At 30.2% G+C, this 26,255-nt stretch overlaps 1 protein-coding gene across 1 annotated transcript in view; it reads left to right on the plus strand.

The window, feature by feature from the left end:
- LOC147072116 (metabotropic glycine receptor) overlaps positions 1 to 26,255 on the plus strand; it is a 457,878-nt gene that overhangs the window by 89,636 nt on the left and 341,987 nt on the right. The gene's annotated exons all lie outside the window — the stretch shown is intronic.

A 26,255-nucleotide genomic window follows, 5' to 3' on the forward strand; every position in this document is an offset into this window, starting at 1 on the left:
AACTAGCGTTTACTTTGTAGAACTATGATGGTTTTGAAACATTTTTTTCCGTAGAATTAACAGAAATACTGTGTTTCAAAACCATAAAGTTTTAACCCATTCACCAGATTCAAAGTCGTTAGTCAAAAATCAAGAATTGTCTCTTGTGAATAGTATCAGCTCCTCGAATACTTAAAAAATACATTTTATGTGATACTTACAAATAATTATTTATTAATAATATATTTCGTAAGTTTAATTTATTTTAAAATAATATGTTAATTAACAATAATTGTCAATATTAACAGTATATATTGCCAACTGTTTATAATCAACAATAAGCCAATATGGACAACGAAGTAATCAAAATTATGCACATAGTTTGATAACCTTGTTTTGATTACCTACTAATAATAATAATTATTTTTTAAAGAATTATTTCAATAGTAATATGATATTCACTTCTCAACTACTTCAATCGATCCACTGAACCATTAATTCTTGTCACTCGTATTTTTATTTTCCTGTGAGAGAAAACTATAACTTTCTCTCCGAAATATGATAGATTTCCGATTCATTTATTCAACCATAACCGAAAACTTTATATAACTTGACAAATAGGAAAGTTTTTTTTTTTCATAATAGATGATTGACAGCTCTTGGTTTTATTGAAAGGTTTTTTTTTACCTTTTTGTTCTGAATAGTAAAATAACTATTCGAGTATTCATTTTCAGTGAAAATGACCTTCATAATTTTTAAATTTTAAATAAAAATGCCATGTAAAAATATTTTGATACTTAATTCATTTTGATTCGAATATAAATATTATTAAATGTACTTTTTTTATTATTATTATTATACAATAATATATTATAATCATTTACATAGGTATTATTATTATGTCACAGGTAATAGATATATTAAACTATTTACCACAAAATGCATAAAATACGACCATTCTGATACGACTTGTACCGTACTTGTTTCACTTTCACCAGAACCAAAGCATTGACGTATATTATAATATCATAAACACCACTAGATATTACTATAATGCAAATTTAATCTGTAGAAGAGTATACCACATCACGTATTGTTATGTTGGTAAATACACTTATTTACTATTAAGAATTGCAAATATTGTGCATTACCAAACGTCAACCGCCAAAAATATAAAAGGCACATTTAAATTTTATAATACCATATTGTTTCAAAATACTATTATTCTGCAACTGATGAAACTACCACGCTAAAAAATCTAATAATTTGTCAAATAGTGAAATGGTCTATGTAGTATTAAGTCCAATGTGTTAATTATATTTATTAGTATTTTCTTTTAAATATCATGTAAAAATCAAAATGAACTCATATTGAGATAATTTTTATTGTGAGTAAAAAAATATCATAAATAGTAACTTCTTATACATTGATCAGCCGCGGCAACCTAAAACTCTTTTAAAGCAATATATATGAGACCAAAATTCGTCACAAAATATAATAAATTATCACTGCAACACGATTTACGAAAAAATAGAGACGAATTTTAAACATACTTAGAACAATCGAAACAGCTAAATAAATTTTCTTGTCAAATTATTTATTATGTAAACTTTTCTTCAGTGTAAGAATAAAATGATTGCCTCGTTCTAAAAAATACGAAAGAATTATAATATATATAAATCTGTATTGTACTTACTTGAAATCAATCTAAAACCACTTAACTTACCTATGAGCCAATATGAGATATTATTACAAAAAAAATACGCTTAGCGAGTGAGCAAGCCTAATATAGTTTTTTTCGTATTGTAACACTTTTTTGTTAATTTTCACTTTACTTATTATCTTTTACTTTTGCCGCTTGGAGGCTACACAGATTTTTTTATTTCATAAAAAAATATTAATCCTGAGCTAAGTAATGTATTTTCTCCTGTCACTGTAACAGGCTAGTAACGTTGCGTCTAATATTTTGACACCTGTCACCAACAAGCACTTTTATAAATATTCGTAATATCCTAAGCCTACTTTCAAGGAAAACAGTTTAATTATTTCCTGAAACAAAATCCTTGTGTGCGCGTAATTTTTCAAGCATCGTCTTATAAAAAAATCATAATCTTTTTCGATATACATACCTATTCAGTTTGTAAATTTCCAACTTCACCTATTTTAATAATAGTAGTATTGTAACAGTAACGTTAATTGCACAGCTTTTCATTTATAGACAATAAATGACAGGAAATGTGTAGATACATCAACTTATGGTTTTTTTAATATTTATGAAAATACAAAACTTCTGGGAATCAATCAATAAGTTTTATCATACTCGTGTCCCATACACAAATAGATATATTCAATTTTACAAATTTAATCGTGTAGTCGATAGCTTTTTTGATTATCCTTAATCAAGACCATGTCTTATTGTAAAATATTTTTTTGTAAATACCTACTATCTAATTCAGTGCACCGCTAGCTTGTTGCAAGTGCACCGCGAAGAAAAAATGAAAAGCAGGAAAATCCGCGAAATAGTAAAAACCGAAAAAGTCCTTCGCGAAATTATGAAAACCGACGAAAGATATAATGTGATTTCGATTTTGAACAATTTAAAATATCATGAGAGTTATGTGAAGAATTTTTTACGGATGGCGCTCCGTCAATGGTAGGCTCATTTAAAGGATTCGTTACCCTTGCAAAGACAAGAAACCCTAATATCGTACATACGCACTGTTTTTTTATACAGGGAATCTCTGGTTTCCAAAACATTACCAGCAGCACTAAAACCTCTTTTAATTTGGTAATTTCATCAAATTAAGATCTTTAAAAACACGTACTTACTTTAAAAAAAACCTAACATTTCTATAGAAGCCAGGTACAATATTTGCTTTTTCACACTGAAGTGAGGTGGTTATCTAGGGGTAACGTTTTATGCCGATTCATAGAGCTTAAGAATGAATTGTTAATCTTTTTCCAAAATGAAGGTATGGATGATTTTGTAAAATGTCTTCAGAATGATGATTGATGTGCTAAAATGGCATATTTATCAGATATTTTTAATTACTTATTAAATAACGTTATGAAAAAAACGAAAAAAAAATGACAACCACTGACAAATTGACAGGATTTCAGAAAAAATTGACTTTGGAAAAATCAAATAATAGGGAAAAATAAAGTAAATATAATTATGTTTCCTTCACTTAACAAAAACATTGCAGAGGAAATTATTTCCGCTATATAAGAACATTTAACTTTATTGGAAGAAAAGATTACATATTACTTTCCTTCCTTAAATATAGAAAATTATGACTGAATACGTCATCCATTTGCTATGATTGATACATCGAGTTGTGAATTTTTGTACCAAGAAAAAGAATAATTGTTCGCCTTGTGAATGGATCGTACCTACTCTAAAAATTTAATTTTCTGAAAAAAATATGCAAGAATTTTGAATTTCTGTCCAAGAGAAATATCCAGCTCTCTACATGAGGGTACTGAAAATTTTGTTATAGTTTTCAACATCATATTTGTGTGAGTTAAGTTTCTCAACAATAACTAATATAAAAACTAAAAAACGAGGAAGACTTAGACGAATTTAGACAAAGAATTGAAGGTCGTTATATCAAATAAATATTCGACATAATAATTCTAACATCTACAAAATCCGACAAGCTCAGGTTTCACATTAGGTGATTTTCCATAAAATAAATTCCATTTTGTTAACGGTACTTGGTTACAGTTTTTTATATATATGTACATATATTTTTCTTTAATAATTCTTTTCTTTGACTGTTATGCAATCTGTTTAATTTATAATAAAATTTATGTCCGTATATTTTTCTTTATTTTCTGACCGTTTGATTTTGGTGCACCGCATTTTTTTCTTATGATAAAAAGTGCACCGTGACTTCGAAAAGGTGAATAACCACTGATCTAATTGAATAATGCAATAAAATTTAAACTAACGTTACTTTATTTTGAAACCTTTTCACGTTATTTTTCTTTCTTGGTATTACACGTGGTTTCGTGGTAACTGTCAATAATTTATGACGAAAAACAATGTTTTATTAAGTTAAAATTTAATATGTAGTACTTATTCCACTTAGTTTAACAACAATCAGGACTGATTTTGTCTGCTTCAATGAATTATCTTCAACTGATACAAAATATATAATATTACTAATAATAATATTATATACTTTATATTCTCGGATGAAATTGGTCCTAATTGTTATTAAACTAAGTACCTGCAATAAGTACTACATATAGTATTTTCTTCTTTTTATGTATCTAGATAATGTAAAACCAATTAACAAGCATCTGAATAACTAATTCCAACAACGATTAAATTTACATAATAGTTTCGTAAAAAATGATGTCAACACATAAACACGTTCGCAAAATATATACTTACACACATATTCAACGAAATAATATCAACAACCATTTTTTTTAAATATTATTTTTGCAAAACAAAATAATGCATAACTCATCATAACTAAAAAAGATTTGGGAAGCGCGTCTACTTTCAAAATTCGGTAACGAATCCACATGTAAAGTTGTGGATCTTGGTTTAGAATCCCGCATCTGACATATGTTTTTCAATGTGTGTTTGGACCCGAAAGCCTAATAAATCGACCTAGTGACAAACATAATATGTTAGAAAACGTCTCCATGAGATAGCAAGAATAGGTTGTAGAGCCAATGAGAAAAAAATCTCTACTTTAAAGATTAAAACAATTAAAAAAGTTTTCATCAAAAAACATTTGATCAATAAATTTAATTAATCAATCTTTTCCTTTTGTTCATTTTAATATGGCTTTTGTTTTATTAATTAAAATAAAAGTACATAAATAAATATAACCTTAGTATTTGAAATAAAATTCATTAACAAAGATAAATGAAGATAATTAAAATTCTTACCACACCAGTTCTTGACAATTTTTAAGATAGGCAAAAGAAAGGGCAAAGAAAACAACGACAAGCCAATTTAGTTGTAGTACTTCTTTTGGAAACTAATTCTGTCGTAACATTAAAGTCAAATAAAAACAAATCCTTCGTATCCTTTGAAAGTCTTTAGGAATCAATTCCTTAACAAGTACAAAAACATTGGAAAAACTAATCTATAAAACAATTTGATTGAACCGCTCCTTGGAAAACATCTTTTATTTCTCATGTGAACAATTGTGGGATTTCTGGGACAAAATCTCATTTCCATTCAAAGATTTCGTAATAGCATTCATTTCATTCTGATAATAAATCAAAAAAATACCTATTATTTTTTGTTTTTATTGAATGGCGTAGATCAAATAACAAAACAATATGTATATTACAATAGTAAAATTACTATAGTACTCGTAAATATTTTTTATGAAATTTTTATTTAACTATGAAAGTACACACATAATCTTTTAATCTAGAAAACAGATAAAGAAAAAAAAAATGACGCAACTTTCTATAAGTATAAGCTATCTTATATAGTCAAATCAAGGCCCACTATAATATAGTTGGTCGTGACACGAAACTATAAACTTATATGATTGTGCTAGTTGTTGATTATACTTCAATTGCAATATGGTAAATTTTATAAATTGATATTTTTGCATTTTGAAATAAATAGTAAAAATATTCAACAAAATACGCATTCAAAAATCTTCCTTTATTATGAATAGGCTAGCTAGGGTATTATTGCATTGCAAAAAATCGCAATTCATTATCACGGTCTACATATTAATATAGTCGGCATTGAGGCAAAATATGTCACGTCATAAAAATATAAAAAATAAAAAATAACACATATTGGAGATCATTTAAATACCATCTAAGCTTTTTTACGTTGACAAATCCTGATGCAATTAGTCATATACACGCAGACAATATAATTCATACAGCATACAAGTCAATTCCTTGGGAGTTTTGAGCTGCCAACCTATCTCCCACCTTCCTTTTCCTTGTTTTCAATTGGTCCCATATCTTCTAGCACCCCCTTTTTTATCTTTCACTTGGGGAAACACTGATCTATATGATAATATTTAAAATTACTAATTGACTTCGGTAGATGACCATGACCACATCGGATTATTATTAGAGTGACTATTCAACATTTATGCTGTAAAAGATATTCGACAAAGTAAATCGTTCATCTTCTCTTGTAAGAAAAAAAATCTTTGCCCACATTTTCTTTATTAGCATGATGAATCGTTAGTTTCCACCCAACTAATTTTTACGATAATGTAAGAATGACATTTGCCTTTAATTATTTTTAGTTGTCTTGGATAATTATTATGTCGGTATCTTTGATTTGATAAAAGTATTTTTCATATAAAACTAGTTACAAAAGTGACAACATTTAGAATAAATAATAAATTAATTAAATAAATATATTAATTGTAAATCATCTAAATTGCTGATTTTTTTATTTTTTTGTGTGGATACTTTAAAGAGCATACATCAGTGAAACGGCAAATAATTTTCAACAATAGGTGGGTCGTAATTTCGCACTCGTTGCCAATCGGAGAGCGATAGTCGAGCTATGAGCACGTCAATTTGTTTTGTGATGGCGTCGGAGTAATATATTCTTAAATCGTGTAAAGATGACGAAAAAACGTCACGCATTTACTTTAAAAAGAAACATTTCAATGAATGTATTATTATTATTATTATTATTATTACTAATAAAACACTAATCGACGCATGTTGCATTTTTATGACAAATTATGTTTTGTTCGTCACGCGTCGTTTGCACAATCTGCGCGTCGCGTAGTCACTATCTTTTTAGGCCATGCCTCAGCTGAGTATAGCCTTAAAATAACGCATTTCAAAACATTGTTATGAAGATACGCAAACAATACTATATTAACTGAAAAATGTGGGAGTTTTGGATTAAAACTTATATTTTTTATTTATATTATCACACCGTAGCATTTATGCGTTTTTAATGTTTGAATAAATATCGCTCCATAATTTCACAGTTAAAGTATAAGAATTAGTTTATTCAAATTGACAACCTTTTGGCCGAATTAAATTTTTGAAAAAGTATGATAATAGTATGCAGATTTTTTTTAAATTTTGTAACCTTCTATTTACATTAATGAATATTTCTACGATAAACGACCGTAATTAAAAATAGAATTTTATGATATAGGTGCCATTTTTCTTTTTAAGTGTCATCTCCCCTGCAAACGTTGGCAATCATCAAAGCGATCTCCACCTTTGAGACCGCTGACCGTAACAACGAGGTTGTTTGCCTTTGATTCTTCAACCATGATATTAGTCATCTGCTCGGACCTATTTTTTCTCGGGCTTTTTTTTCATATAGGTATAAAAAGCTTAGGAAGAGATAATTTTCATCACTTATCCGAAATTCAAATTACACATCATAAATCAATAACTAAAAGATGCTTGTTCATTCTCTATAACATATTCTCATGTTTTTCCACGAGATTTTAATAATAGATTGATATACCAAATTCTAAAAATACTGGCTCCCAATGTATGATACGTCATTTACAATTCATGCACTCTACCAGTGGTCTTCAAACTCAATAAGTATATTATTATGAACTACCTTTGACATTTTTATTATCTAAATCTATCTAAGCTATCAGTGTAATTGCTGTCTGTCCACCCAAAGAGTGATTGCTCTTTTAAAGCATTTACTTTTACGTCTTCGTGGGTTTATTTACAATCCGTCTAGGTATACTGGCAAATACTAATTTTCATTTTCCCACCAGTATCACTCGTAACTCTGCGGTATTTATGATACCCCGTTGCAGGATGGATATGATGTTTTATGATGCCGTATATCGTGCAATTAACCTATTTGATGTCATTATAAAAATGTTGATTTATTTTTTCTGTACTATGTAATGCGGATGTGTTAAATCCGTTAAATTTATAATTAATCGTTTTTACAATGTTACTTTTATATTTGCATAAGAACATACTTTCTCTTCTACTTTCTTGTTACATTAGTTTTTATTTGTTATTAAGTCATTTTTAATTTTGTAGGTATGTATTATGTATTATGACGCATTGGCCAATCGCTGTAATGCCATGATACTCTTTTATCTAGATAAAAAAATGGATGTAGGTACTTTATCATTACCATTCAAACGTAGTTATCAATATGGTGAACTGTGAGTCTGAGTCTATATTTTTTTTTTGCTTTCTCATTGTGAAAAACAAAGACTCAAATACGTAAGTAGTATACACAAAATGCCTTCACTCGTAGTGTTATTAAAAAAATGTAGGTATCAAAATTTATATTTTTTAGAATTTCGCCGCTGAAGATCATGCTTATACTGAGACGTGTCAATCACATATCGTATGGCAAGTACGTTAACAAACGTAGACTTGAGCCTCCGGTAGCCCATGCACAATGGTTTGGTGGTTACAATGTTATACCATACAGGACAATTAAATAGTTATTACCGCGATAGTTTAAAATATTTACTATCAGTACAAGTAAATCGATGCAGTGTACAAGCGCTATTATGCATTAGTACCCACTAACTATATTTTTATTATATATATTTCAGATTAAGACAGTATTATTGCGGTAAATCAAATGTGTTCTAGAGTTAAAGTAAGTTTTGACTTTTGACATAACGATATCTTGTACCATGCCATTGACGACCGATTCGTGTGAAGTGTGTAGGTATTTTCTCTCTACCGTCACCATCATAAATCGACTTTGGAAACTTTACACGTTTCCGCGATCCCACACAGTTCCAACTTTCCATCGCAATGCCACTTCGACACTTTTCAGACAGCCAGAGAGTTTCACCGTTACAGACTTACCCACTGTTTAAAAGGAGATTTATTTCACTTTCTTTCTTTTCGTAATTTATAAATCTACCACTTTTTAATGGTGTCGTGAAAACATTCTTCTTTATATATTATATATTGGTTAAATATATCTTCTAGATCTACCATTACTTAAAATTGCCATAAAAGACGATAAACTTTTTGTAAAATATGTACCTACAATTAATATTCTAGTATTTTTTTCTCAACGTATAAATTAAGGTGCCAGAAAATATTATAGACATTTTATTTTTAACTAATGTTTACGAAATTAGTTCTAAGCTATTTTCAAAATTATTTCAATATTCATGTCTTGAATCACACTATAGGCCGATATTTATAAAAAAATAATTATTTAAAATGTACCTACTTATATTATTAATGGTATTACGTCCCCGTCAAATATTGAGGATTGCAAGTTGTGAACTACTAGATTGGCTCAAATTCATATTTTGCAAGTGATACTCCTCCAAAATTACGAAAACTTAGCAAGCGGGCAGAGAGCCGACCGGTGATTGTGTGAATCTCTGGTTGCAAGACAAGTTCATCGTAAAGAAAAAAGCATTACGTTATAGATTGCGTATTACTATAATGTACCACGATGGCCGAGCGGCTACGCATCATACTCACAATGCCGTGTGTCCCGAGTCTATCAAAAACTCACATATTGTTTTAATGTGTATTTGGACCAAAGAGTATGGATCTAATAGGTTGCGCAAGAAGTGACCATCCATTACTCGTAAAACAAAAAATCTTTTTAGAAACCTCTTCGCGAGGTGGCCCAGATCCACATATTATTGTGATGTTAAAGCCAATTAAAAAAAAATTTTATAGATTGAAAATTTAATGCAATTAATGATTTGTATTTAATACTTTATCATATGCCAATGGCGTTATTATAATGCAGTGGTGATCTTCAATCACAAGGCAAGATTTTCCCCCAATTTTTCATTATATAAAAAAATGGGCTTAGAACCCTTAATAAAAATTACTAAAACCGTGCCGTATCGCAGACTGGTAGAATTGGATCAATTTCTCGATCAAAGAGTCAGCACTGACTGCGAGCTCATCGATTCTTGGATTGTTACATTTTTTAAATGGATCAAACCGATGAGATACGAGGCTCCTTCTGAAACTCATTTTGACTTATGTGTCGTAAAACATATTGTATTGTCGTTTCTTGTAGGATACAGCAGGGTCACAACTTATATTACGACTATCAACGTATTATTTTCGTTCAGAATTTAATGATTTGACAAATTCTTGTGATTTTGTCATTTAAGTGTACCTACAAGGTAACGCAAAAAAAATTAAAATAACTAATAGGTAACTTAAATAACTTGAAAACACCTCAGATATATAACTTGAAAATACCGAGAGGCGAGAGCTGGACATCCGTTAGTAATTAAGGTAATTAATATTCCTTGATTTAATACACAGACACCGATAGTCAATAATAACGCAATTCGATAAGCATTTCATGAAGGATCTACTATTTTAAATTATCCCAATTAGATAGGAGGCTCATAGCATAATTGGCTTATGCAGAGTGGCACGATACCAGTGGTTATACGGGTTCAAATCCCATCGAGCATCGTATTTTTTCTCAAATATGATTTTTTTTAGTGTGTATATATCTGAGGTGTTTTCAAGTTATGTATGTTCAATATAAGGAATGTTACATTCTCAAAATCTTGTGAATTATTCATTGAATAAAATAAATGGTTTAATAGGTAACTCTTGAAGAATCTTTATATTAATTTATATTATATACTAATTTTTATGTACATAATACTTATATTATTAAAACTTTTTTTCTTGTATATGTAAATAATATGCAGATAATCCTCAAACCACACCCATAAAAAGAATACAATATCAAAAACATATGAAATGCATATGAAACAGTTAGAAATGGACAAATTTGCGATCGAAAAGAGCAGCTGAGATTTTCTTTGATGAAGACGACGCAATTGATTAATTCGTCCGAATACATGTGACTTGTAAGTTTAAGAATCACTATTGTATGTCGTTGTAAACTTATAAAATACCATTTTCATTCCAAGATAGAACATTTGCATCTCCAAAGAGTGAATGAATCTTATCATATTTTTACGATAATTAATAAGTACCTACCTAATGTATTAACCATTTTTCAAATCTTTGAAAATATTTCCAGCGTGTGACACAACGACCTGAAGAGAAACTCATAAGTGTATTTATAGTGTTTTATTCCATGGCTACAGTGACTAATAATCTTTATTTCGATGACAGCCCTTTATTTTAGCGCGATGTCCTTTAAGTTTAAATTTTTTTAAAAATCCTTATTTTGTCCTTTACATTATAAGGAAAAGTAATACACAAAAATTTACGGCACATAATATATTGATACAGACAATAAAAATTACGTCTGATTCTTATAGGGATACCTTCGTTTGGCAGCTTGGAAAAGCTAAATGAAAATCTCTTGAATCTGATTTCGAAGAAAAATTTTTCAATCGGCTGCTCAGAACATATTAAAAAAGACCTTTCATTCGACGCACAAGGATAAAATCAATAATATCGACTATTCTATAATAATATATATAATATATTCACCGTATCCATAACAATCGATAAATTTTTGACAAATATTCCACATTCACAAGTTTTTCATTTTTCAATCATTTTGAAAACATCTGAAACATAGGTACCTATGTTTTAGAAAAAAATCCTAGAATAGGGTTAAGCCCAGTGATAATTTGATGCACCTTTATCAAAAATTAATCAAAAATGAATGGATGTATAGCTTAAAGGTTAGAGTACTTAACTGGAAAATCTAGTTTCTTTCTAACGGTTTTCTAGAGATTAGGTAGAATATTTTTCTGAGATTTTTCAACAATATGGATTAACAATAACACTAAGAAAATCATAATAAGACATACTTTTATTAAAATGTTACCTGTATTTTGTATTTATTACATTTAATAATGGTTACATGAAATAATTACCTAATTATAGTGCGTTTGATTTTGAAAGAATGTGCTGCGTTATTCTTTCTATAAATTAGGTTTTGTTTAATTTCACACAAGAAAGTGTACAGTTGCGCAAAGGGGCTTTTAAATAAACGAGTGTTAAATTACTCGTAGCACAAAACATAATGGTACCAGTGTTTGCGTTTCTACCTAGTTACTCAAGCTACGATGTGTATTTATTAGAGTAATAAAGGCTCAAGTTCCGCCTATAATTCTGTCTGTTACTCTTTTCCGTATTTGTAGTGTGGTTGTAAATGGTGTGTTTCGTGAAATTAATTGCTCTCTGGTCGCGATCAGTGCAATTCAGATTTGATTGATAAACGACAATATGGGATCTAAGATTAGTATGTACAGATTTTTTTATAATCTCATAATTTGGATTCGTAACTAAATTTATGATTGTTGATCTAAGAGCTTTCGTCCATTACAGCGGATATAAATTGCAACTCAATAGAATGACAAGTCGGTGGACTGACCACTAAAGGTTTTCAACGCACAGTGATCCCTTCTTACCCCGTGTAATATTATATTACCTTTTTACTTCTGTAACGGTAATCCTAATTTACTATTTTTCTCTCATAATCAGACAGTACACAATCAATACTGACTGCGCATGGTTATGCTCACGCACCAATCGTTACGTTAAGTTTCAGCGATTAGACGTTGTAATGGGCGGAAGCTCTAACTAACAAGCTACTACTCACCAGTAGACTAAACTATTTTCATATACCCTCGGCTCAAGCCTCAATAACTCCTACGTTGTTTTGAAACCAGGACTCCGATAGGAAGATAATTAATGCATTCGGGATGTGAGATTGGCGGGGGGGTTGCTCCGTAAACTGGAAAAGCTTCACATCAAAGAACATCTATCGGCCACTTACAAGAGATGTATTCCGAAATAAATTATTCAGCCACATAATATTACGTAAATATCTGAGCATCCTAGGGAAAAGAGTGTAAAACCAGTAGCATTACAAGATAGGGTCATTAGAGTGTTCATCGTTCAGATGTGGAGACATAACTAAGGAAGTTACTGATTTAACAATGACTGGAGCAACAAGATCAGCGCGTGGTCTAATAACCACGACCACACGTCAAAGAAGAGTATTATTTCGGAGTTTGAGTATTCAATATCTTTATATCTTGTTGTAGCCACTTTTGCCGCTCGATGAGCATCTTTTTATATATAAAATTGATAACATTTTAGTCTATAATCATTACTATATTTTTTTTTACAAAGTTCTTTGTTGTTATCGTTATTTAAATCTAAAAATCTAAAAATATAACATATATAATCTGTGTCTAGGTTTGGCAAATGATTTTTCGTGTAACTAAACTTAATTCAATAATAATTTTGAATGACCGCCAGGAAATTCAGGTGACAGTATGCGGAATAAAGAAAAATACATATCAGGAGATATTGATAATATTTTTATATTTTTAAATACTTTGAATATAATCTGATTCTGATCTGAATATTTCACTATTAAGTTCTATATTTTTATACTCGCTTTATTAAAAAAATGTATCTTTTATACACTTACGTTTTATGTGAGTTATGAATTTATTGTCATGCTGATGAATCTCATCCATATGGGAACAAATTTGTATTTATACCTGTATTAACATATTGTTTACTCCGAAAAAGCTCTGCACAGGGGTAAGCAAATGTAAAACTTTGTTTGCAATATTATCACATCACGGGTGTAACAGATTAACTTTATTTCGCCAACGTAGCAGTCATAATAATAAAAAAAACATACTGTGCTAATAATCATATACCTACTTCATCATAAAAACTTCATAATACCTGCGCGACATGTTTAGATTTAATGTTTCCCCAGTTTTTGCTGTCAAGCCACGACCATAATCTCAACCCAGATCCGCTGGTGATAAATCCATTACATATAAAATTCTCAAATTACTGAATAAGGTTATTAAAGTACGCTTCTCAATGTCATCTCATCCCCGTATATGGAAAACTTTATTACGTTTTTAATGTTTATGAAATAACATGTGGCACCTTCTCGTTGACACACAAAACAATATGAGTTACTCAGTTAATCTCGTTTTTGGTGTCGTAAATGGCTTAATAATAACATTATACACGTATTAACCTTACTGTAATAATACATTTTGTGATAAACGTTTATTATTCACACATTCAATAAAATAATTAATTAAAAATTTAATTATAGTTATTAACTAATTATACATAAAATTATACTACACTATACTATTGTTTGAAATGGTCTTATTCTGATAATTTCAATGCTATATTTATGACCTGTATCATTTTCAGAGCTTTTATACTATAATTAGTGTACAATTAAATCGATCAAGCCAACCGTTAGGTATTTATGACATTGAGTGATATTATGTTTTTTTTTAAATATGTACAAAAATTTACGAATATAGATTAGGTACTAATAATTAATGATGAATATAATATAAGACTTCAACATAAGAATAATCGTTTTAAAAACAGAAATATATTATATACCTGTGTGTTTGGAACTAATAGGTTGAGCATGTGACGATGTGACTAACATTCATTTCTCGTAAAAACAGAAACTGTGAAACTAGTACTATGTTGAACAGTCGAGTTTTAGTGGTAGGTATATTATGGATTTTAAATTAATTTTATATTAACATAGTTTTTTTAATTGTTCCTATAATTTGAAATCTTTTTTATTTACATCGAAATCTAACTTAAATATTCTGACTATACCGAAATTAGATTTGATATGATATAATATACGTTTTATTTTATTTGTATTTTTATCATTGATTTTTTTTTAAATATTTTCAGGCACATATTGATCAAACTGTAAATTATGACTTAATTTGCTCAAATATCTATTATTTCCTAGGTACCTATTATTTATGCTAGATTCACCTGAAATTGTTTACAAATTTAACTGAAACCTCATTATACTACAATGAATAATTATTATTGTTCTCTCAAAAATGTTGACATTTGTAATATTATAATATTACTTCTAATATCTATTATTATCATTATATAACTAAATTTAATTAAAATCATTTATTTTTAAATATATCTACTTACTTAATAATATATACTTACCTAAACGTTTTTATATTATAATCTTACGTTGCGTGTGACCTTCTTAAATGATAAATCCACCCATTTATTAATCTCTTTGTAGATTTATTTCCGTCACCAAGGCGCTTCTCTCTCATCAAATGTAATTATATAGTAAATTATACTTTAATTACAAACTAAATAAGAAATAATGAAGCACTTCAATCTTGTTTAAAATCATGCAACCTCAAAATTATTTTACTTAACTTTGTTTTATTGGAGAAGCTCTTTTCTATGTGAAAATTCCACTTTATAAAAAACTAAAAATACAATGAGACTCTTATTTTATTTCATAATATTTTTAATCCATTTTTTGTAAACAATTTTTGTTTTTTACTCTAAAATTATTCTTAACCTGTTTTTTTTTTTTACAACTTATACACCTTGTTTATTCTAAAGATCACGTTGAGGGGTCTAGGACGATTTGCTGCTGGGACAACTGGGCGCCATGCAATCGAATGAAAATCAAAAATAAATAGACGTTCGTTAATTATGTGTTATATTGTACCTACTTTTGTATATTTAATATTATTATTTATATTTAAAGTATTATATTATTATTTGATACTTTGTGAGAATTTAAATATGCACACTTTACGAAAAGAGAGTTTTATATGAAGCCTGAAGCATGAAAATTCTGAATCCTCAATAAAAAATATTATATTAAGAGCAAAATGAATTAAAACTACTAAATGGTAGATCTGATTAAAACTCTCCATCTACTTTATGTATAAAATCGTAACAAACGTATATTTATTTCATTCGACAGTGCGGCACCCAATTGTTCTAGCGACCAGTCGTCCCATTCCCCACCTTGAGTACACCTCTCAATATGTATTTTTTTTTTAAATAAACAGATATTGTTGCTTTTATTTTGCCTACAAGTCAGCGTATATTACTGCTACCTAACGTGTTCAATTGCATGAAACGTATTTTTTTAAATAGCATATGTTAAACACACGCGACAGATCTGAAAATTTTAGTTTTGCTCTCAATTCTCTGACACGTAGAATACTCGTAACAGCTATGGTTTGCATAATATTTTTTAGTGATTTAATACAATCGGTATTAATTTTATAGATTATATAAATACCTACTTTATTGAAATTGAAATTAGTATGCACAATTTTATTATTGTATATAATTTCTAAAAAAAAATCATACAGGTACAAATTATCACTTAGCTATTGGTTGGACTCTTGCAGCATGCGCGCTTGCTAATCAAAATGTTTCAATCCCTCTTGTCTTTTAAAAAAAAAAAAAAAGTTCAGATTCACTCTCCCGGGAATTTTCGTGTAGCGCGCATAAAAAGTTGTAATACAAGAGTAGTGCTACATCGACTTTCGTTTTGTATTATGATGATGATTTAAATGTCTCGAAGACAAAAGTAATGATAAACTGCTTTGTGGAACGAAAAGTGATCATCATCAATGGCACCCAAATCGAGCGGGTCAATTACGTCCATCTTGGACAACTAAAATGTCAATTAACGATGATATTATATATAAATATATATATATATACAATATATTATATCATATGTATGACTAGATTGCTTGCTGAACTAAATGACATGAAGCGCATATATGCGCATGAATAGTATCTTCAAATGTGACTTCCGATAGCGTAAAATATTCAACCAATGAGTGCTACCGGTACTTATATGCATGTGAAACATAGACTCGTAATGTAATAAAAATACAAAAACTACAAATGTAATTTGACATAAAATGGTACACGTTGGCCATATCGCGGAAAGAACACAAAATAAACCTATTAATTAAAAGGCAGACAAAAGTACGCGATGTGATAGAGGTCACAAAGTAGATTAAGTGGCTACGAGATGGATATATCGCTCGGCAGATGGATGAACACTGAACAAAAATGCCGTCATATAGTGGCACCCAAGGGGCACTGAACGACGTCATAAAATTCGATGGATATACGATGCAGAGAATAACTGACGAGAAAAATAGAATGAGATATCGTAGGTCTTCATCAGCAGTGGATCGACCCCGACTGGTGATGATGATGATGATTATTATTATCTATAATCTTCTCCTATATATTATTATCCTAAGAGATTTTGGAAAATACACCAACAGCTCATTTAAGCGACATTTTATTGTTATTTTTACATCTTCACTTCAAAATGTGCGCTACCGAATTATCTACCGATTGAATTGACCAAATTTGAGAAATATCCGATGATTTGCCAGAAACGTGACGTTTATAACCGATATTTTCTCATATAGCGTATACAATGCGCCATACTTCTTTTAATGTACAGCAGAATGACGTCTTCGTCGCCTTTATTTGACAAACGAATTCGATTATTTTCATTCAAATATCGTAATGTAGGCATTGGCGCACTTTTTTCCGGTGAAAAAACCATAATATTGGTACAATTCACTACGTAAATAAAAATCTGACAGGTGTGTCCGCCACTGTCCGTCATATCATAGATAACGTGATATTCCAAATTTGATTTTTTTAAATACTTCTTTGTGGCTGTTCACGAACTATTTTTTATATTGAATAATTACCTAGGCTACTAATTTCCATAGATCACAATATAGTTGCCATTGCAAACAATGAAAGATATTAATACGAATTGTTATAGTTATCAAAATGAGTCATATTGTATAATATCTACCTATTTTTATCGTCCCTATCATCATCAATCTTGACCTATCCACTGCTGGATGAAGGCCTCCTCAGCCTTATTCGACTCCTTACTTACACATGAATTGTTATATTTATCAAAATCAGTGATATTATATTATTATCTACCTATTTATATAATGCCATTATTATCACGAGCCTCAATAAATCCACTGCTGGATGAAGGCCTCTCTACCTTGATTGTATTCTTGACAGTATTGAATTCCTAATGTTATTTATCTACATATCATATCGTCATCATAATCATCATCATCATCAACCAGGATCAATCCATTTCTGGATGAAGATTCCGCAACCTGATTCTACTACCATTAGTTCAACGAATTTGTGATACTATACATATTTCAATCCATCTTATCATCATCGACTTGAACCAATCCACTGTTGGGTAATGGCGTCCCTAGCCCGAATCTACTCCTTTCTGTCATATGAATTCCTGTATTTATCAAAATCGGTGATACTATATTTATCTACATATTCATAATGTCATCATCATCATCATCAACCAGGATCAATCCTCTGCTTAATAAAGACCTCCATAGACTGATTCTACTCCTTTTTGTCATATGAACTTCTGTATTTATCAAAATCGGTTATATTATATTTATCTACATATTCATATCGTCATCATCATCATCATCGACCTAAACCAATCCACTGCTTAATAAAGACCTCCTTAGCTTGATTCTACTCCTTTCTGTCATATTAATTGCTGTATTTATCAAAATCGGTGATATTATATTTATCTACATATTCATATCGTCATTATCATCATTATCATCATCATAATCATCGACCTGAACCAATCCACTGCTTAATAAAGACCTTGCTAGCCTGAGTCTACTCCTTTCTGTTATATGAATTTCTGTATTTATCAAAATCGGTGATATTATATTTATTTACATATTCATATCGTCATCATCATCGACCTGAACCAATCCACTACTTAAAGACCTCCTTAGCCTGATTCTACTCCTTTCTGTCATATGTATTGCTGTATTTATCAAAATCGGTGATATTATATTTATCTACATATTCATATCGTCATTATCATCATCATCAACCTGAACCAATCCACTACTTAAAGACCTCCTTAGCCTGATTCTACTCCTTTCTGTCATATGAATTGCTGTATTTATCAAAATCGGTGATATTTTATTAATTTACATATTCATATCGTCATCATCATCATCATCAACCTGAACCAATCCACTACTTAAAGACCTCCTTAGCCTGATTCTACTCCTTTCTGTCATATGAATTGCTGTATTTATCAAAATCGGTGATATTATATTTATCTACATATTCATATCGTCATTATCATCATCAACCTGAACCAATCCACTACTTAAAGACCTCGCTAGCCTGATTCTACTCCTTTCTGTGATATGAATTTCTGTATTTATCAAAATCGGTGATATTACATTTATCTACATATTCATATCGTCATCATCATCAACCAGGATCAATTTACTGCTGGATGAAGAGTTCCGCAACCTGATTCTACTACTGTATTATACCTATTTCTATCGTCCTTATCATAATTGAGCTGAACCCATCTACTGCTGGATAAAGGCCTCCCATGCCTGATTCTACTCCTTTCTGTCATTTGAATTGCTGTATTTATCAAAATTGGTGATATTATATTATATCTATTTATATTTCCAATATCATTATGAGCCTGAATCAATCCGCCGGTGGATGAAGGCCTCTCTAAGTTGTTTGAATTTCTGTCGGTCATATGAATTGCTATATTTATCAAAATTGCTGATAATATATTTACCTATTCATAATATCGTCATTATCATCATCAACCAAGATTAATCCACTGCTGGATGAAGGTTATCCCAACCTAATTCTACTCTTCTTGGTCATATAAACTGCAATATTTTTTAAATTTGTGATTATATATACCTACCCATTTATATCGTCATTATCGTCATCAACCTGTATCAATCCACTGCTGGATGAAGGCCTCTTTAAGCTGATTCCACATCTTTAGGTGTTATAAATTCCTATTCTTATCAGATATAATATGTATTGCTTCATTTTTTATCAACATTTGTCTCGATATGAATGTCCCGCACCGGGAAACTATATTGTTTAAGGTTAATTTTTAAAACAAAATATGATTTTTAAAATATTATTCTATGGCTCCAAGCATTTATTTTTTAAAGACAATGAAACAAAATAATGTTTAAATTTATTTTTTATGCTGCTAACCTTTTTCTATTATGTAAATGGGACCCGAAAGAGATTAAAATTCGCGTTATATTGGATCGCTATTTATGATAATCACGATTGAGATGTATAATTATTTATAATATTTAAATGCACATACATACACATATATAAAATTAAAATTTAAATGATAGTGGTAGCAATCGGCGATTGCCAGCTGTTCTGCTAGGCTTAGCAACCAGAAATGGTGTCAGATGAAATTGAGAAGGCCAGACTCCAGATAGATTACGCGCATGACTCCAAATTTGTATTGGCAGTGACGACATGCAGATCATAAAACTGACAAATCAGATAAATTTTCAATTGTCTGACGTGAATGAAAATCCATTCCGAAGGGAAAACTATGGCGCCGTCTATACACACTTTACAATTATTATATTAAAATCCAACACCAAGTCACTATGACGAAAAGCTGTCTGCAAGACCTAGCGAGACAGACTGGCGAGAGCCAGCTGGCTCAGCTAGTTATTATTAATAATCTACGAATATGGGTAAATTTAATGGTCAATGGTTTCAATATATGCTTTGAAGTATGTCTCGTAAAAATTGCCTATCATGTAAGTTTAGTCGAGGCTGTCGTATGTATACTTTGACTGAATCAATTGAATGACATCGATGCTGACAATGTTATCATTATGTCGATATATCACTTCTTCCTTACTGGAAATATCTATAATTTGAGATATTTCCATGCAGCATAGAATGAAAAATGGTCCGAGAAGATAAAGATAGATGCATGTATTTTTTTAATATAACTCTCCGTATAGAGATGGTGTGCCATCGCATCAATTCCCGTCACTGGTTTTCATTGACGTAGCTACTTGAATTTTAATCATAATGACCCGTCAGCGCTGAATCTTTGTCAAATCTTTTTTTCCCAAGGTTAGTCGACTTGTTCAAGTACCCTTTCATTGCCTCCTCTTTTGTTAAGAGGCATCTTCGAAAACGTGGACGACAGTCACCCTTCATCTTGCTACAAGATTCTCTCCACCCTTTGACTGATGTTTCGAATTTATTTTTAATGCAAAAAATATTACGTGTCTGTGACTTTTTTCGAGAATTTAATTACAAAAGAAAAACAGATACTAGCATTTTTTGTGAGTGAATTAATATAATAATTCATTAAGTCTTCAACCCGGTATGCCTGCGTTTTCATTTGTTTTATTATTATTTAGTATTTCAAAAATTTATGTTTATGATGAAGGTATTATTTTGAATAAATGAGTTTTCACAAAAGAAATATAAGGCGTTATAATTTTAAGAAGCTTTTCATTAAAGCATTCAAAATATTTATGGAAATTTTATTAAGTACGGCTTTGTGAACTCTATGCAGATTTTCATAATTATTGTATAATTATTTAACTACCTACTTGTGACTTTTTTTACAATTTATATTGAATTTTTTTTTTGCCTTTTTTATCGTTTTTAAAAAATGTATTCATAATTTTTTTTTTGCATTAAATTAAAATCACAGATCATGTTTGTTTAATTTTAGAATTTATAATAATATATCCACCTAAATAACATGATCATATATTATGAATGATAAATCATAATATCTGATTTGCATTATAAATAAACTAACTCGAACAATATGTTTTATATTTAAATATTGTATTATTATACAAACAGCAATAAACAAATGGATTACAATCATTTATTAAATTTATTTAAAACATATTACATTTTTTTCTGAAAAAAAGATATAATTTTTTTTAATATTATTATAAAAATATATACTTAAGTCTTTATACACATACATACATACTAAAGCTGTGCTCATACCGTAGTTGGTAACATCATAAAAATTACGACTCGTGTTGACTGTGCCATTCAATAGTAGGTAAAATAAAGTGTTACAATTAATAAAGATGTTATAAGCACAATAATAATAATATTATCTCAGTTTGTCAACTTTTTTCTCTGTATACACAGCTTTATAACTGGCTGTTTTTTTAACGCTCCTCTTTACTTCAGAAGTCCAAAGAAAATGGTATACATAATATAAATAATTTACATAAATTAAAAATAAATATAGCTTACCTATTATATAAATTATACATTAAGTAGGTATTACTTATACAAGGTATTTACTCGTATTATGCGGTACGTGATCATCTCTATTAATTAAGTGACATATAATATCTTCCAAAAATACTGCTTTAGTGAGGAAAAGTTTGATTGAAGATAAAAACACCTCAATTCGTTGTCGTTCACAGCCATTTAATCATTCATTATCGTATAGTACTTCATTAAGGTTTTCTTAGATTTTCACATGTTTTATTAGATTTTAATAAAAGATCTTTTAAATTAGATCGTAATTACTATGAATGTATCAATTATTTTATAATATATAAATCAGTTATTATTGTTACTTGCAAGTAAAGGGTTAAATATCTTAGACGACTCTCACTTACAAGAATTACTTTAATCTATCGGTTCTCACAAATAGATTAAAGGAATTCTTGTACTTAGATTCTTTTTTATATATTTAAAAAAATGAATATCTAGTAAAATTTATCTCTATTTTGAAGCTCTAAAATAGTTATATGATACGTAATTGGGTTATCAATAAATGTGATTGTATTAAGAAGGTATTATATGGCTGTTTTCGTTTATTTCTAATCTTACAGATTCAATTATTTTAAAATATATATATTGTATTTTACTACTAGCTATTTCTTCTGATACACGTATATGAATGAAGTATTTTCTAATAAATTCTCATGAGAAATAATTTGACTTGGAATGCGTAAATCGTCTGAATAAAATATTAAATATTTCCCATTACCCACAGTATTAAACCAAGTCCAGTAGGTTCAAAAGAAAGTATTTATAATAACGCAGCATGGAGGCATATTGGGCATAACGCACAGAGATCCATATATCAAAAATAAGGCTGTAAACAAAAGTATTGGATATAACGCAACATGTAAAGACCATTCAATGACCATAATTCGATGTCTTAGTGTCAAAATAGTGATTCTCATAAAGTGAAATCAATAAAAAAATAGTTTGTTTGGCCACACAATGGTTTCTAAAAATAAATAATATCATGAATACTAACTAAGTGTATTTTTTTAGTAAAGAATATGTTTTTTTACATATTATGCTAGTTTACAACAACTATGTTTTTATTGATTTCTCAAAAATCACTATTTTTAGCTATAACATTTTGACACAAAGAAATCTATTATATGAGTCGCACTGCCTGATGAACACAATATGATCGCTGGACGAATTTCATAATTTGTACTCAGGTGATTTTATAAGACCAAAACGGCGAACAAGATCATGGGGATATAAATTAATCAAGATTAGCATATAAGTACCTGGCAATTTACCACAAGCACATTTACAGCTGGATCGAGACATGCGCCAACGACACGCGACACTACTGCTAGAGATGTAGTGTCGCGCTCGACAAATTCAATGAATACAATATAATAGTCTAATAGAATGTAGTGGTCGCCGAATTCTAATGGCTAGCTTTACAAACATGTTAAAATTCGCCAACAGGAAATGTATTTCATACATGTTTTTCGTTTTGATTACATCTCTCGGTTTATATTCTATCACGTCTATGGTTTTAAATACACAATGAGAGCGGAGCACAAATTAATAAAGTTTTTAAATCCGGCACACAATATCCATCCTAAAATTGATATTTACACTGTAAGCTGGAAACTTCTGTATCAGTTCCACTCAAAACCACTTGAATTCATTATATTAAAAGGTATTCTTTGAGTAAATTATGTTGGTTTATTTTAAACATTATGTATGCTGCGCATGTTTTTATTTAAACCAACTTTTTAATGACTTAAGTTTATCCTAAATAATTTTAAACTCTGAAATTGAAAAGGCTTTATTTTTAATTCTCAGTTGTCGGTCGGGAAAATAACAGTTTTTGACTATAGTTAAAATATCTACACCATTATCATTATCATCATAAGTGGCCCAACAACCCAGGATGGCTCCTAATTTCTTTCAAGAACTTCTTCCATCTCCCCCTATCCTGGGCCAGTGTCCTCCAGGTATCTGCGCCGGCCACTTTGGCATCTCCATTGACACCATTCTTTCGGCGGCTGAGCACTATCTATTCTTGCTACATGATCTGCCCATCAGAGCCTACTAAGTTTAACGAATGCGGATATATATAATTTTTGGATACAAATATAGCACTGAAAAATACCTTAATACATACAATATAAATTAAACCGTAGATATGTCTTATTTTCGTATATATAATTTTGTAACTATTAACTTTGTGGAGAACGCCCAGTCGCAATGTCTTATTGTTCTCTTCATGCAATTTTCCTTATTACTGAGAATGGTGATCACTGAAATTATTGAAATTACAAGCAATTTCCTTCCATCTGGAGTATTGCTGTTATTTCAGTTATCGTTAATTCAGTCGGTTTCTTGATAATGTTTCAGAATTCGGAAGACAGATAGGTCTTTTCTCCTTGACACTACCAGTGATCATTTGAAAAACGTATCTCTTGTAGATGGTCGAGAAACATTATTTGATGCCAAGCTCATCCAATACAGATGCATTCGTATGCCTGGCATTCTATGGAATGTGGAACATTTTTCAGCAATCCAACACCATCCCAAACATGTAGTTTCTTCTCTTAGCGCATTTTTCATGATTTCAGGTTTTAACACGCTATAGGAATATTAGACTATTGTAAATTATTTAATCTTTTTGGTGGTGTATGTGATTCTGCAGATATTTTTATATTTCAGTAACATGCCTCACATTATTCTTGGAAATTACAATTTGTCAGGATATTTCCTTCGTGCATCTGCCAGTCAGTGTTACTTGAATCAAGGTATATGTAATCGCTCAATTATTTCAAATGGTCTAGTCTACCATTGAGGACAGACTTATTAGTTTGATCGACAATCATTATTATCTTCTTAGATTAGTTAACAATATGTGGCTAATAGCGCTTGCTTTTTAATCCACCCAAAGCGGTATCTCAAATTTTTGTGTTATTACTTCTGATAATGAAGCTTTCATAAAAGAAGCCATATAAAGATTTATGGATGATGTATTCATCATTTTATATATTTAAAAGTTTAAGTGATAGTATACACCCTTAAAGAACTCATTTTTAACCTCGATGCCATCGGAAATTTGATTGACAGATCCAACCACGTCTGATTTTTTCAGTTTACACTGATTTTATTAGAAGTATCTATGAAATTTATCAGAGCTCGCATTCCATTAATACATTCCAGAGTTCTTCCCCAAGTTTAAACCTTCCTTAACCTTAGATTCATAGTATAAAATCTGTCAAATATCTTACTTTTTGATTTAATATGCCGTATCTTAAGGATAATTCTGTTCACAGGAAAGGTACTAAGTACAAGTACAGCAGACAACAATGGTGCGCTGTGCTTGAATATCATCATCATCGGCACTACAACCCAATGTGAGTCTTGGCTGCCTCTAGAAAACGTCTCCACTCCCCTCTGTCTGCCGTAAACTCCCTCCACCGTCTCAGTCTCCGGGATGCTGTGTCTCTTTCTATACAGTCCAGCCACCACAGTCTAGGTCTCCCGACCCTCATTTTCCTTTCTGGTCTGTTGAAGAGAAGCCTCTGTGGTTGGGTGTCTTCCATTCTTGAGACATGGCCTGTCCAACGAAGTCGCCCCACTTTCACGAGTGATACTACAGGGGGTTCTTCATACAACGCATATAGTTCATGGTTGTACCTTCCTCGCCACGTGCCATTCTCCTCAGATACAGCTCCGAAGATTCTTCTTAATATCTTTTTTTCCAAGATATCCTGCTTCCTCTCATCTTTTTTTGATAAAGCCCAGCATTCCGACCCATAGGTTAATATGGGTCTGATGAGGGTTTTGTACAACTTTATCTTAGTTTTCTTTGAGAGGAGTCTTGATCTGAAGTGTATCTCTAAACTTTAATAAGATTTGTTTGCCAGAGTAATGGTGAGCTGTGCTTGTGTATATGCCAGTCAAAAATATAACAAGATTTTACTCGCATGCTATATTAAACATATAATTATCACATATGGTATTTTTAATGGATAAGAACAAACAAAGGTTGATTCTGTATTCCGTCTAATCCTAAATCCTAAAACCCAAGTCTAAATCCTAAAACTCTCTGATTTCCATACCATGCTGCTTGTTCAGTAAATAGTTTTACTCCCACTTACTCACATATTTTTTGAAAAGAAGCTCCATCCTTTCTAGAGGTTTCCCCAATTTCAGTTTTTTCGCGGTATCTTTTTACGTACGGTGACCATAGATTATCTTAACAAAATAATAACATTAATATTAACTGCATACACATAAGAGAAATTGAATACATTTTTCAGTGATTTTTTTTTAAATTGAAAACGAATAAGTTTGCGATAAAGCAATGTATTATAATTAAAGTAATAGAAAATAATTTATTG

Source organism: Rhyacophila brunnea, unplaced genomic scaffold (assembly GCF_057557595.1).
Source record: "Rhyacophila brunnea isolate RB1 unplaced genomic scaffold, BYU_Rbru_1.0 scaffold_2, whole genome shotgun sequence".
In the NCBI taxonomy this organism is placed as follows: Eukaryota; Metazoa; Arthropoda; class Insecta; order Trichoptera; family Rhyacophilidae; genus Rhyacophila; species Rhyacophila brunnea.